The 14,493-nt window shown below is 34.5% G+C and overlaps 1 protein-coding gene and 1 long non-coding RNA gene across 2 annotated transcripts in view; both read right to left on the bottom strand.

Annotated features, from left to right (window-relative positions):
- The window catches only part of LOC138710487 (uncharacterized), a 38,522-nt gene extending 37,593 nt beyond the window's left edge, over positions 1-929 (bottom strand). The window contains exon 1 of the mRNA XM_069841416.1: positions 814-929. The gene's annotated coding sequence lies outside the window, so the exon portion shown is untranslated. The remainder of the gene's footprint in view (positions 1-813) is intronic.
- Positions 930-12,607: 11,678 nt separating this feature from the next.
- Positions 12,608-14,020, bottom strand: LOC138710488 (uncharacterized). The gene is made up of 2 exons (XR_011335249.1): positions 13,771-14,020; positions 12,608-13,144 (listed from the first exon to the last, which is right to left on the bottom strand). It is a non-coding gene; the product is annotated as an uncharacterized lncRNA (long non-coding RNA).
- Positions 14,021-14,493: the final 473 nt, after the last annotated feature.

Genomic DNA, 14,493 nt, shown 5'->3' on the forward strand with positions numbered 1-14,493 from the left:
TAGTAGTAATAGTAGTAGTAACTTAATAGTAGCAGTAATAGTAATAGAAGTAACAGTAATAGTAGTAGTAGCAATAGTACTAACAGTAATAGTAATAACAGTAATAGTAGTAGTAGTAGTAGTAATAGTAATAGCAGTAGTAGTAACTTAATAGTAGCAATAGTAGTAACAGTAAATTAGTAGTAATAGTAGTAACAGTAATAGTAGTAGTAGTAATAACAGTAATAGTAGTAGTAATAGTAGGCCTAGTAGTAATAGTAGTAACAGTAATAGCAGTAGTAGTAGTAACAGTAATAGTAGTAGTAGTAGTAATAACAGTAATAGTAGTAGTAATAGTAGGCCTAGTAGTAATAGTAGTAACAGTAATAGCTGTAGTAGTAGTAGTAATAGTAATAACAGTAATAGTAGTAGTAGTAATTGTAGTAACAGTAATAGTAGTAGTAGTAGTAGTAGTAGTAGTAATAGTAGTAACAATAATAGTAGTTGTAGTAACAGTAGTAGTAGTAGTAGTAGTAGTAGTAGTAGTAGTAGTGGTGGTGGTGGTGGTAGTAGTAGTGGTGGTGGTAGTAGTAGTAGTAGTAGTAATAGTAGTAGTAGTAGTAGTAGTAGCTGCAGTAGTAATGTTAGTAGTAGACCCACTAACGCTAGTTTTAGTGATATAATAATAGAATATGTGGATTAGTAATACTGTTGGAAGTTGATTAAAGAAAATATAGGCCTACTGTATATATTACACATGGAATTATTTATAAAAAAAAAAGAGCTTAAAGAGACATATCGTTAGCTAAGTAAATTTCTGTAGCAGATACTTACAAGTGATTTGTTTAAATCTTGACAGTTTCTGACCTTTCGAATAACTTGTCCTATTCGTTTTATAATAGCAGTCAATTACGTCAACACCTAGAGGTCCATTCTCTTCAAACGCCATATCTTATTTATCTCAAATACATGGAGTATTTTTTGTCTGATAGTAGACTCAAGTGTTTATAGCTGTTCTTAAAAATAAAATTATAACAATGTGATTATTCTTACTATAAGAAGAGTTTCAATACAATATGTAGAGGGATCTGAAATATCGCAATTTTCATAGAGCCTCTCGCGGACATTTTTGAAAGGCAGCGGTGCAGCACTTACATAAGTAGTGCATAACTTTGATCTCACTTTCCTCGTTTTCCAATTTTCAACATTTTAATGATGATCCTTGCCACACAATTTTTATCTGATTACATGAAACTTAAGGAATTGTTGTGATATGTACAAGTTTTTCAAATTGGACTGGATTTTAACGTCACTTACATTTTACTGTACATTTTCACATATAGAAGTAGTAAGAAATATTTCTTTCACATAAAAATCAGAAAAACAAAGTTATTTTTTGTCCCATTAAGTTATTCTAGACACAACAAAACTCAGACTAAATTTTGTTTGTATAATATGTATTATGTGCTACTATTCTGCAAGCTTACAGCTCATAAAACAACAAATTCTTACGCAAGGGAAATTTTTGTGAAACTATTAAATCAACAAAGAATGTAGTAAAGGAAACTAAAAACCAATTGACTTAGATGATTGAAATTCAGTATAACATTAGCTATGACTAGTAAGTTAGTAGTATGTGGTAAAATTTGGTAATGATAGGTACAAAACTAATTACGAGTAATTTGACATTTTGAGCCCAATCTTCCCTTAAAAATTTATTCAGTGCTTTTTCTGTACCTGTGATAGTCTGTACAGAGATTTCAGGAATGATAAAAATATAGTGTGTCGTAAAATTCGATCGACATATCTCGAGAAAGAGTAATGTTGTAGTACGGATCCGGCCACAAATATAGTTAAAGTTTTTATGAATTTTAAGGCAGAATAATAATTATATTAATTTCAGAAAGCAATAACAAAATCGTTTTAAAATTCATTAATTAAATTTTATTATACAGACAAATTCAATTTAAGAACAATATTCAATAGGTTTTTCAATTAAAGTATTTAAATTTATGACTGTGATATGTAATGAAGAAGACATTGAAATAAATATATTGGGTAAGAAGTAGGCCTACATGATATGATTAAAAGGCATTGCGTTCGTACACATTAAACATGACGGGACAAATATGAAATAAAATCTAAGTTAGGGTATTTTATGACTTATTTAACAACGCCTTATAAAATCCTCACAAACTTTTCTTTAGAATGAATATCAGTTTTCATATTTCAGTTCACAGAAGTTAAAGAAAAATCTCAAAGCTTAGGTAGGCCATATGGAGTCCAGTTATCTTACTAAGCAAATTCCAATGTAATAGCGTCCTCCGATATGGCGGGAACGTTGCTCGCGGGCGGAAATATTTCTCATTCCACCTTCAAAATTCCTGTCAATCTGGACTATTAAAAACAGCAGTACGGCAAACGTACTCCAAGACTATGTCCTCGTTGTATGGGACGATTGTATCATGACCAGGACCAAGTTAGTTTGGTGAAGATTTTTCAAATTTTTCGTCAAAATGAATAAAACATTGTAGGCTACTTATGGCTAAAAATGTGACAGTAATGTCTTGAAAATTTCGTGATTATTAAGCAATGTCATATACTGATGCACTATCTTAATTAATAACAATCTCATACATGGCATTGTATTTGCAGCATTCATGACAAAATAGTAATAATAATAATAATAATAATAATAATAATAATAATAATAATAATAATAATAATAATAATACGCATTGTACATCAACTTTATCGCTAACTCTGTGTGCCATTTCTCTCTCTATTCTTTTGCAACTGACATCTTCAAAAATTAATATACTGTATTTCCTTAAAACAAAATTTTAGAAAGCTTCCTTTTTTCGTTTTTACGGCAGAAATGAAGATTTTTCGCTGAAATAGTCGATTTTCGCGACTATTCGCGATGCATTTATCATAAATCTATCACACTTATGATAAAACATGCATAGGCTGTACTTCTTGGTGCGTCTCTCTTTCACATTTCGCATTTATCGTTAATAAAGAAAACCTCTGGTCCTGACCATTATCGATAATAAAGTTTTCGAAGCACTAATTCGAACGCTCCAAAATATCGGAAATGAAAGTACACTGACAGCAAAAAACCGACCACTTTGAAAATTAAAATAAAGTTAAGTTTCAAGCTCAATTACGTAGTAATTATAAAGCTGATCGTTTTTGCAACTATGTGGAATTTATTTTGTATACTTTTGTGAACATGCACTGCTGAATATTACTGCTTCCCCTCCATTATCTTTAGCAACATTGGTTTTCTCAAAATTGTCTAATGTACTGCGATTATTGCACGTTAGTCGTTCACAAACATTTTTAGATGTTCTATCGGTGAATTGCTTCTCTTTCTTTATGTTAATTCAGTAATATAATTTCTACAGTACAACCCTGTCACTTTACCACTGAACTGCACTCAGAAGATGTCTTTAAGCCCTGAAAGTGTTGCAAGGGCTGTCGCCTTGATAGATGACGGCCGGATTCTCCGTTATGCTACTGTCGCCACACCACAGTTAAAGAAGCTGCTGTGAAACGCTTCAGAGAAGGCCTGGATCAGGCAGAAAACGCAAAACTTCGAACCGTGAAGACCGACTTATTGTCAGTCAAGTTCTGAGAAATCGAAAAACAACTCGCGAGCTTGGTTTGACAAGGTTCTAACTGACAAAATCGGAGAAATTGAGATTGTGTACTCATAAGCTTTCATTGAATCAGATCTTTATAGGAAACTGACTTTTATTGCTATCTGTTGACAAACAAAGAAATTAATACTGTGTCATAGTTCTGTCTGCAATGAAATTAGTTATTTTTTTAATTTGACAAGGTTGTAACTACAAAACCATAGCTCATGCTTTTGTTCTGTAGTGTTGGCGGTATAAAAGCGCATTCCTGTTACTGAAACGTTCTTGGTTATCTACTCATTGTTGGATACTCGTATAAATAATTTTTCCTCAAGTGACCCTATTTATGTCCTGTTAGATTGAATCTTATAATGCAATCACGAGTAAAAATAAATCCGAACAAGATATTTTCTTGAATAGTGATTCAGATAATTTCGTCCCACCTAGTTCTACCGAGACCAACCAGTAGTGATGAAAATACTGCTAAGTAATAAATTGAATTATTTCTGTAACTACAGTGTGTCCAAAAAATCGAACCAGTTAACAATATTCGCAAGAATTAAATTTGTATGAGTGTCATAGTTATCCATTAGACATTGTTGTCGCATACCACATTCCGGAATTAGTTTGCTTTTAGAGTAACCTTAATTATGAGCCCTTTTTACCATATCACATAATATTATAATGGTGTTATTTAAAATTTTGTATACACAGTGAGCTGAATAAATTATTTTTATTACTATTTTCTGTTACTGTTATAAATGTGTTACTTCTTGACTAACAGAAATATATCAAGGATTTTTCAGCAACTGTAAAGCTATTAAATTAGGCCCTACAAGACTGTTCTATTCTCCCAACTAGCTACTGTAAAGTTCACAAAAACATAGGCCTTATCATGAAATCAAATACAAATTAACCCATGAAACAGATGAACAAAAGAAGTTGCTAATATCAATTTTAATTAACACAGAGGAGTGTTGAAGCCTGTTCCACAGCATCAATACGTATTTTGAATATCAAACCAAAAATCCAAAATAAGATTGAACTCTCAGATTCGAAAAAGGACATCAAAGCAGCTATCCCTTTCATGCCTCTGCAAGACAAATTACTACTCAGTAACCCACTTAGTATAGGCTAAATACATTTTTGTTTGAAATAGTGTCACAAACTAATATTATTTTATAGTTTATACCATAATGTTCTTTTTTCAACATAGATTTACGGTGTTTATTTTTTTTGTCCTTATAATCTGGAGTTGTAACTAACACATTTTTTGAATAGTGATTAAAACGTTAGTTTGACAAGGTTCTATGTGCACTAACACCTTTGTAACTTTCCTGAAGCGTCAAATTTCAAGTGACAAGGTTCTAACTGCATTTTCGCTACCTCAGATTCTACGATTTAAAAATAAATTTTTTAAAGAGAACTCATTAAAACTACTTTCCATTGATATCTAAGAAGGTATAAAAAATTATTTCGAAAAATATTCATAAATAAAAAAGCTATAGTATAATGAAACTTTCAACTCAACTTTCTCAGAATAATGGTCTTTGCAGTTAGAACCTTGTCGAACCAAGCTAGCGATTACTGGGTGGAAGTCCGAAATTGACTGCAGCATGCGTGGGGTGTCAGCGAGAGTGAAAGTCGGTTCGGAGACGATTAGAAGAATCCAACATACAGTCGCGCCGACCTGCTACAGGCCCAGAATTGACCGCGCAGCATCGAATCACTTGACCTCACTTCACTCGTCAGCACTCAAAATGGACATGGACGACTGGAACAAAGTGTTGTTCTGTGACGAGTCCAGATGATAGGCAGAGAGTATGGAGACGGCCTCAAGAGCGGTACGCAGAATTCACATTCTTTCCAAGCATAGGCGCCGACTTTTGAAATTCTTGGGGCATCCTCATATCATGTTATAAACCGTGTTTTTTACGTTTATATAGCTACTCGTAAACACACAGAAACATTTTGGAGATTTCACGGAAGCAATGAAAACATTTATCATTGTTGTAATTATATATATATATATATATATATATATATATATATATATATATAGGCTATATCCATTATTTTTGCAAATTAACTAATAGGCCTACTTGAAAAGAGACCAATCACAGGCAAGCAATAGGCTACTCCGGTCTGTCACGAAAAATGTCGACTTCTTTCTCATTTTGTTGTAAAAATATGAAATAAATATTTAAAAACATTAGCTATATAACCACTCACCTATGATGGTAGAACAGCTGTTTTACTGACGAACTATTTCATCTATGTTAAATTCCCTCGCGAGATCGGAATGCACGTTCAGTCATTCAATGATGCAGTGTCATTCAACCGGTCTTGAGTCATAGTGGATCTTATATTATATTTTCAGCCTTCTAAGCGCCGAAAATGAACGTTCTGCAGTATACAGATGGATACATATAATGTTAAAAGTAGGTTTAATAGTTTCACATATTCTGGTATCATGTTTTCAGCGCATAGGATCTTGAAAGGACGCAGTTCTGAGTCGCAGTACCCCTTATCGAAATTTCATTCCATTTCATTCCAGTGCTACGTATATCTGACAAGATACTTAATGTTTAACCAAAATAGATACATTCAGGAAAAATAAGTTATCCTTTGTTTCCATTTTGAAATATTTTCGGCGATATTGTTTGTCCTTATCATTATGTCCGCTGAATTCTCTGGCATCTTTTCTTACATGCCGAACGTGGATGTGAATGTTAGTGACCATAAGTTTGTCACCGAAGTCTATTGTAACGTTTATTAATCGGAATCCACAGTGTTTACGCCGGTCAATAAAATGTAAACTGATATTAAACTTGGGCACTGCTAGTAATAAATACATAGTATTATAGGCCTACATCTAGAGGCCTGCAGTAACCTGGTGTCCACAGCTATGGAGTAACGTTAGCATGTCCGACGTGAAACGAGCGGGCCTGGTTCAAATCGTGGTTGGGACAAGTTACCTGGTTCCTGGTTGAGGTTTTTTCCGGGGTTTTCCCTCAACCCATTAAGAGCAAATGCTGGGTAACTTTCGGCACTGGACCCTGGACTCATTTCACTGGCATTATCACCTTCATCTCATTCAGATGCTATATAACCATTCATTCATTCATTCATTGTGTTCTGTCCAAGGACAGATCTTTCACTGCAAACCCAGCATTCTGTAGTCTTTCCTATTTTCTGTCCTCCTCTTAGTTTCCGCATATGATTCATATATCTTAATGTTGTCTATTATCTGATATCTTTTTCTGCCCCGAACTCTTCTCCCGTTCACCATTCCTTCCAGTGCATCCTTCAAAAGGCAGTTTATTCTCAACCAGTGATTCAGACAATTCCTTTTCCACTTCCTCAGCAGTTTCATGTCAGTTGAAAAAGCGTCGTAAAATAGCCAATTAAGAAAAAAAGAGAAAGAAAGAAAGAAAGAAAGAAAGAAAGAAAGAAAGAAAGAAAGAAAGAAAGAAAGAAAGTAATCTAGCTGTTGTAGTTGTTAGCCAGTACATAACTACTTGAGAGGCCCACGCTTGTGAAATAGCATTTCATTCACACAAACAGTTATGACATTGCATTTAAACGCCATCTCTAACTTCCTGATACGCAGTAAGAAGAATCTGGGCAGTCGAGTGGATTGGATAGAGATTAAGATCTGATGATAATATTCAATCTCTATACAGTGCTGTACAAAGAGCACAAATCACTTTGGTACATAAAACTATATATATATAAACTGAAGAGAACGTCTAGACTTAAACAAATACTTTAATTCCATTTTATTAGGTTACATTTTAAGCAGTGAATCCAACTCAATATGCGCTAAAGTTATACTTATTCTTCTCTGGAAGCCTCTGTCGATGCGATAAGACGTTTCACCTGCTGCAGACTGTACGTATCAACACAGCATATTATCAAGTGAAGTCAATTAGTCGTTTAGGTGTGCGATCACAGGAGTGAGAGAGTAAAATCGCTCTTCCAAATTACATTATCTTCAATAATGTGCAATCTTTATTTAATCAATTTCAAGGGAAAAATTGTTACGGGGCCGAATATCGAACCCAGGACCTTTGGTTAAACACATCAAGGTTCTATCAACTGAGCTACTCTACCTGACCCCTGCTCAATTTTTCCCTTTATATCCACAGACTTCAAGTGGGCTGACAACTGTCAAGCAACCAATATAGAATGCACACAAAGAGAATGAAGCTAGATTTGCATATTACACTTCACTATTCGTTAATAGAAAACCATAACACAAGTCACATAGAGTTTGTGTGCAATCTGTGTTGGTTGCTTGACGGTTGTCAGCCCACTTTGAGGTCTGTGGATATAAAAGGAAAAATTGAGAGGGGTCTGGTAGAGTTCCTGAGTAGCTCAGTTGGTAGAGCCTTAGTGCGTTTAGCAAAGATCTCGGATTCGATACCCGGTCCCGGAACAATTTTTCCCTTGAATTTGTTCAAATTAGCTTCACAGGGAACTATACCTGAAAGCTAGATTTGCAATATTTATTTATTTATTTATTTATTTTTATTTATTTTTTTATTTATTTGTTTATTTATTTATATTGTTATTATTATTATTATTATTATTATTATTATTATTATTATTATTATTATTATTATTATTATTATTAAATACTGCACATCCGAATGAAATGTGCTCAAATAAAAAACAAATATATCTCTAGAAAAGTATAAATATTAAACACACCCTAGGTTTGCGCCATTGCAAAGACATGTCTGAAAATGTTATCCACACCGCTTAAGCGCATGCACTAACTAGTTATAGGTCATTCGTTATCTCATGAAGCCGAATGGTTGTGTGCGCCGTAGCTCATAGTAAGAACCTTGTGGTGGGGGTAAGCGAGCTAGCTATAGTCCCGTCGCTCTAATTTCAGGCAGCCAATCACGTTGCAGGTCGGCCTACATTTAAACGTGTGCGTCTTGTGATTCGCTGATGAAGATGTTAAGCATTTCCTAAGGCTGGATAAATACTTAATATAATCGCCCGCCATTTTGGCTCTTTCGTTGGCGATCGCAGAAAGCACACGAGGACGTTATTTGCCGCTCAATTATTTGCTGAATTACATTGCGTTTGATTTATTATCATAGGAGCCACGGCATGATAATGTTTAACGGTGTGGCAAATAGATTCCTCGTCTGGTAGCTCGGCAACGAAAGAACAAAAATGACGAACGATACTACATACCTAGACTTTATAGAGCCTTCACTTCCTAAGACGTAAGCAAAGAGGAGGAGTCACGCCGGGAATAACAGCGTCGCGACTATAGCTTCTAGTCGAAGCGTAGCGAGGGAGGGAAACTTCCCAGTCCACTTCTTTCCCCTTACGTGCAGGTAGGTTTCACCAGATAGCGAATTACGTATAAGTTAGCGAAGCTTAGTAAATAATTTCGATACCGCTGGACAAGGTTGCATACGTGGGCTCCGATTTCAACCATTTCTCAAACATGATGATAGTGATAGCGGAATCATCCATTTCTCTGTCGTCCTGCAAGCCTCATTGCCTCCTGATAGATTGATGTCTGCAGATTAGAGGTCTGCACGGGCCGAAATTCTTAGGCCCGGCCCGGCTCGACCCAGCCCAGCCCGAGTTGAACTCGACCCGAAGCCCGAGATTAACTTATAATTATCATCCCGAGCCTGATCCGAAACCTGAAGACTAGCAGATAAAGCAGAGACCAGAGACCATAGGGGACAGGAACAGCTGAGAGTTGCTCCAGTTGGAGCATGAACAAGAGTAATCTCTGTCTCCCAGGTAAAACAAATAAACAATGATCTATGTCTATGACAGAGTAGAGACGAGGCAAATGCCGTTACGAAATACTAAGTCGAACTAAACAATAACCTACGATACCGGTAGTCTACTGTTCTGCATGGGTATACCTTAAAATTATTTCAAGGAGTGCAGTTCGGTGGCTCCTTTGAACACCGAACTGCACTCCTTGAAATAAAATAAGGTATACCAGGTGGACATCTATTTGTGCATGCATTAAAATCTTCGCAAGATATTAATTTTTAATTAACATATAATTTGCGGAAAGAAAAAAAAATATTTAGTTTCTTTAACGCCTGATTCGACCCGAACCCGACAAGCAAAAGTGAACTTCAACCCGAGCTCAGCCCACGGGCCAGACCGGGCCTAGGCCAATGGGCTTGACCCGAACCCGTGCAAAGCACTACTTCAGATATGCAGATCAACATCGTAAACGTGTCTGACGACAATTTCAGCTCCAATAGAGATATCTTCTACGAAGTTTTGTCGCTGATGGCTGGAGCGTCCCATACGGTACAACATGTGGTAAGGCTATAATTTGTCATGTTAATCATATGCTACAGTCGCTTAATCTTCTTGATTTTCCGTTCGTGTCACGATTATGTTTATTTATAATTGAAGGGTCCAGTGCAAAAAATGCCAAGTCCACTTTTTTCATTTTTGGGGTTTTAACACCTTTTAAGTGAAGTTTACGTGATCTTTTTGAATATGCTTTCAGTTTTGTTCCAAATAATGCCGTTCTTCATGTACACAGAGTGCACATGTTTGTAAAAGGCAGGTATTTCAGTTCAAAAATGCCTAAGTCCATTTCAGGAACAAGAAATGCCTAAGTCCAAAGTTTCATTCTTTTATCAGTAGCTTATTTCTATTGTAGCTGCATTATGTGTTCAGTTTGTCAACCTGGAAAATTGGCGGGAGACCATAAGAAATTGTCACAAGTATAATTTTTATAAGAATGGAGGGAACAAAACTAGATTCAATCAATATTAATGATGAAGATCTGTGTAAGTATTATCTCAGTAACGTAACACTAGTAATAAAATCTTTTACATACACATGACATATTATATTATGTTATGTTATTTATTATGTTATGTTTGAGATGGGCAGGGCATATAGCACGTATGGGCGAATCCAGAAATGCATAGATAGATAGCTTTATTGATATTGTTCACAAAAGTACAAAACTTAATAATTTAACAAAAGATCTATATACAAATGTAGTTCTACATAATAAATATACAATTTCCTAAACTAATTAATCTATCGCAAATCTCAATAATTTATTGGTTCAAACTTGCACTTACGTCTTGTTTTAGTGCATGTTTAAACCAATTGTGATAACCATTAAGACTTAAAACCTTAATTATTTGCTCCTTTTCAAAAATCTAATTGTAATATTTAGGTCTTATTTTACATAATAATTTATTATTCCAATTAGATGATCAGATGTCGACATACTGTAAGTCATGAACCTGAAATAGCTGAATCGGTACATTCCATATATAGGTTAATCTTTCTTTCTTACAATATTTTCATGTCAGCAGAAACGTTTGCGTAACTTCTACGAAGACTACCGCATGCCTGCTTAAAAACAAGCTTGACAAATTGCTTACATAATCAACCTCAATTTAGTTTCATCATTATGTCGCATGTACTCATTATCGATTCATTTCTATTATGATTTCTATTATGATCTAATAAATTTATTATAATTGCATTCTTATTGAAATTAAAATATATTAGTTAACCAATTTATAAAGTCAAAATTTCTTCTGAACTTTTACTAATTAATATAACTATCGGAATACCTTAATAACTACCTTAGTTCTCTATTTTCATTTTTTTATTATTATTTAAAAAAAAACCTTGACGTAATTCTATCTTATTTTCAAAACCTGTCTTCTTACCTTATTTAATTAGTAATACGTTTTTCTGATTTTAGGAAAATTTAATCTTTGCTGATGCCTATCTCTTAGTAGGTAGTTTCGTTCAGTATCTATAGTTTTGATTGAATCTGCTTTATTTCTGTTAGAGTTTCTATTTGTCATTTTACCTCTTATTAACTGTTCGTCACCTGCTTCTACTTCATCGGTCGGTATCGCACAGCTCCTCCAAATTGTAGCACTTCCTCTCGCGCACCCCGGACTACCAACGGCATGTGGCATTCTTATTAATTGGTCTTCACTTGCGCTGACTTTGCCGGTTGATCCACAATCGCTTCTCCTTGATGTATTTTCACTTGCGCGCCTCGGACACCCTCACTGGTCGTTCTCTCAGTCTGTGCCCCAGCTCCCCAAACAGCATCTTCACTGGTTCCAGCTTCTTCTTCCATACAAGGTTTTCCTTCTTCACTCTTCTTTCTTCTAAAGGGATCTGTGAAAACCGTTGCTTACGAGATTATACAAGCTGGCGCATAGAGCTTGAAAAACGAGTCTGAAGTGGTTCCCTCGTAATGCCAATTCCGCCGCTCGGAGCGCTGTTCTGCCCTATATATTCATAGCAGAACACTTAAAAGACATTGACATTTGGGACATTTAAAGGACTCATCATTGCTTATTAAATGCTTCGTACAATATTTTATGGACAATAGACGTAATTTCCAAACTTCTACTCCTCAATTATATTACAATAAAAGGCTGTCATTCTTGATATTAAAACATATTACATATAAACTGAGGGGCTGTCTGCTCTGTACTTCAGTTCATACACCAAACATTTCCGGAAATAAATTAACTTGACATCTTACATATACGCACTATAGCCTACCTTTTTCACCTAATATTATTAATATTGTTATTAAATAAGATATTGCAACTAATTAAGGTACTGCATTATCTTTAATTTCCTTGAATTCATAATTACGCATTTGCAAGAAGGCCTAACTTTTCCCTCTCTTTTTAAAAAAAAATACGGACGTCACAGTAACTGAGAAGTATAATTATTGCGCGATTTTTTCTTGCAGTGGTGAAAACATTTCTATAGTCCTACTGATTAATCTATTGAGGATATTAATAGTAAACGCTGTAGTATTTTAGTGCGTGTACGCCTACTTAGCTCTTGTAAAACGAAATTTTCACTTTCACTTTCAACGGAACACTCACTTATATTCAGTTCGTGTATCTTGCAGTAAATTATCCATTTGTGATCATCTTTCCAATATAACCTCCCATTGAAACGACCACTTAAAATCATGAGCTAGAATTTATTATTTTAAAAACATTTCCACGTACATACTGTTATAATTGTTATGAACCACAATACAAAAGACAACACTGTGAAATTGGATTAATTTACCAAGATCAACATCAATACCGGTAGTATAAAATCACATATAGGCCTAGGCTATATTATTTCATTACTGTATGGTATTAATTAGAAGAATTAATTTTGAAGAATTTACAAATATGCTGAAATAATTTATGACACCTCTTATAGAAATGTAAAAATATGTATATACATTTTGAAACAATGGGTATAGCACCACTTGAAAATGTTGAGCATTTTAACAGTAACTTGTAAATTGTTCCATCACGTTGTCTATAGTGTTCATTTATTGTAGCACTTTTACAACGAACGTGGTTCACATACATAAGAAGAAATGACGATGGAATGAGTCTAACACATACAGTTTTCTTTAATTTTTAGCAAATGATGAAGTTGAATATATACTGTTACTTCATATCCTAACATAAGTAGAGTTGCCACCATAGATGTAACACCTGAAATGAATATTATAAAATAAATTAATGTATTGGTAATGATACAAGAATAAAAAGAAATTAGGCTAGACATAACCTCACAAAATTACAAACACATGCTAAAACAAAAAAAACAAAAAAAAAAAAAAAAAAAAAAAAAAAAAAAAAAAACTTTACGTATCCGTATATAATAAAACTAGATATTCCAGATATAATTTGTTTCACACGATAACCACCTCAGCCTATTTCGGCAGCAGCAATTATTAGTTACAGTTTGAGGTGCATACTTAATCTCATACTAACCTTGTTAAGTTCTCTAACCTAATTCACTGATAATTACGTAACAATACACAGGTCTAAAATACAGACAAATACACATTAATTACCTAATAAGTACAGCATGAAGATAATTCATTACTTTTGTCGGTATTTTCTAAAAGAGAAAGGGAAAACAGTAACAACATTATCTTCAATGTTTACATCACGTCGTTCACATTTTCATTAGGCCTATATCAGTAATGCTTGGTAAGTGAAACAATGCATGAAATTATTTTACATTTCGGGTCACATCATTCGAGAGTCGGAAAATGCAATTCGCCACTTTTAACATAGCATTGCTTGTTATATGAGAGAACTTTGACATTTACCTTAACCTATAAAGATACGACCTGTTGGTACCGAGTTCTTCACATAGCAAAACACAGACAATTTTCGAATATAACTTAGCTGAACAAACTTCAAATAACACTGTAATATGTTTGGCATATTTATAATATTCGTACTCAATCAGTAATGCACAATTAATCGAACTATTTTCACGATGCACAATGCTTTGTAATGGTACTATTCATCATTTCATAGGGCAGAGAGGCGAACCTAGCGGCAGAAATTGTCATGACTCACAGAGACCTACTCACGATCGTGCTATGCGCCAGCTTGTGTAATCCCGTAAGCAACGGTGAAAACAGTGCTGTCTAGTTTATTTAGGTATGCTCTAATATCATTCACTGCCGTAAACTCATCAATTCTTCTATTTGTTATGTCTGATTCCTTCTGCCTGCTTGATGAGTTACTTTTCTTATCAGTCCTCTCTACGCTTCTAGACTTCCTGTTTCGTGATGCACTTCTGTTTATGTGTGGTGTCGATGATGCTCTATTTCCACAAGTCTCTATTTCGTTATTTCTGTTGTTGCAGCAACTTAATAAATCCTCAGTGAATTGATTATTTAAGGCCTCTACGTTAACTATGTTTCCGTTTATCTTCATTTTATCTTTTACTAAAGTTGCCCTCAATCCTTTACCTCGAGCTTCTTTTAATATTGGAATTAGTTTCTTTCTTTTCTCTCTAATTTCTTTTGCAAAGTCATTTT

The sequence above is a fragment of the Periplaneta americana genome, chromosome 12 (assembly GCF_040183065.1).
Source record: "Periplaneta americana isolate PAMFEO1 chromosome 12, P.americana_PAMFEO1_priV1, whole genome shotgun sequence".
NCBI lineage: Eukaryota > Metazoa > Arthropoda > Insecta > Blattodea > Blattidae > Periplaneta > Periplaneta americana.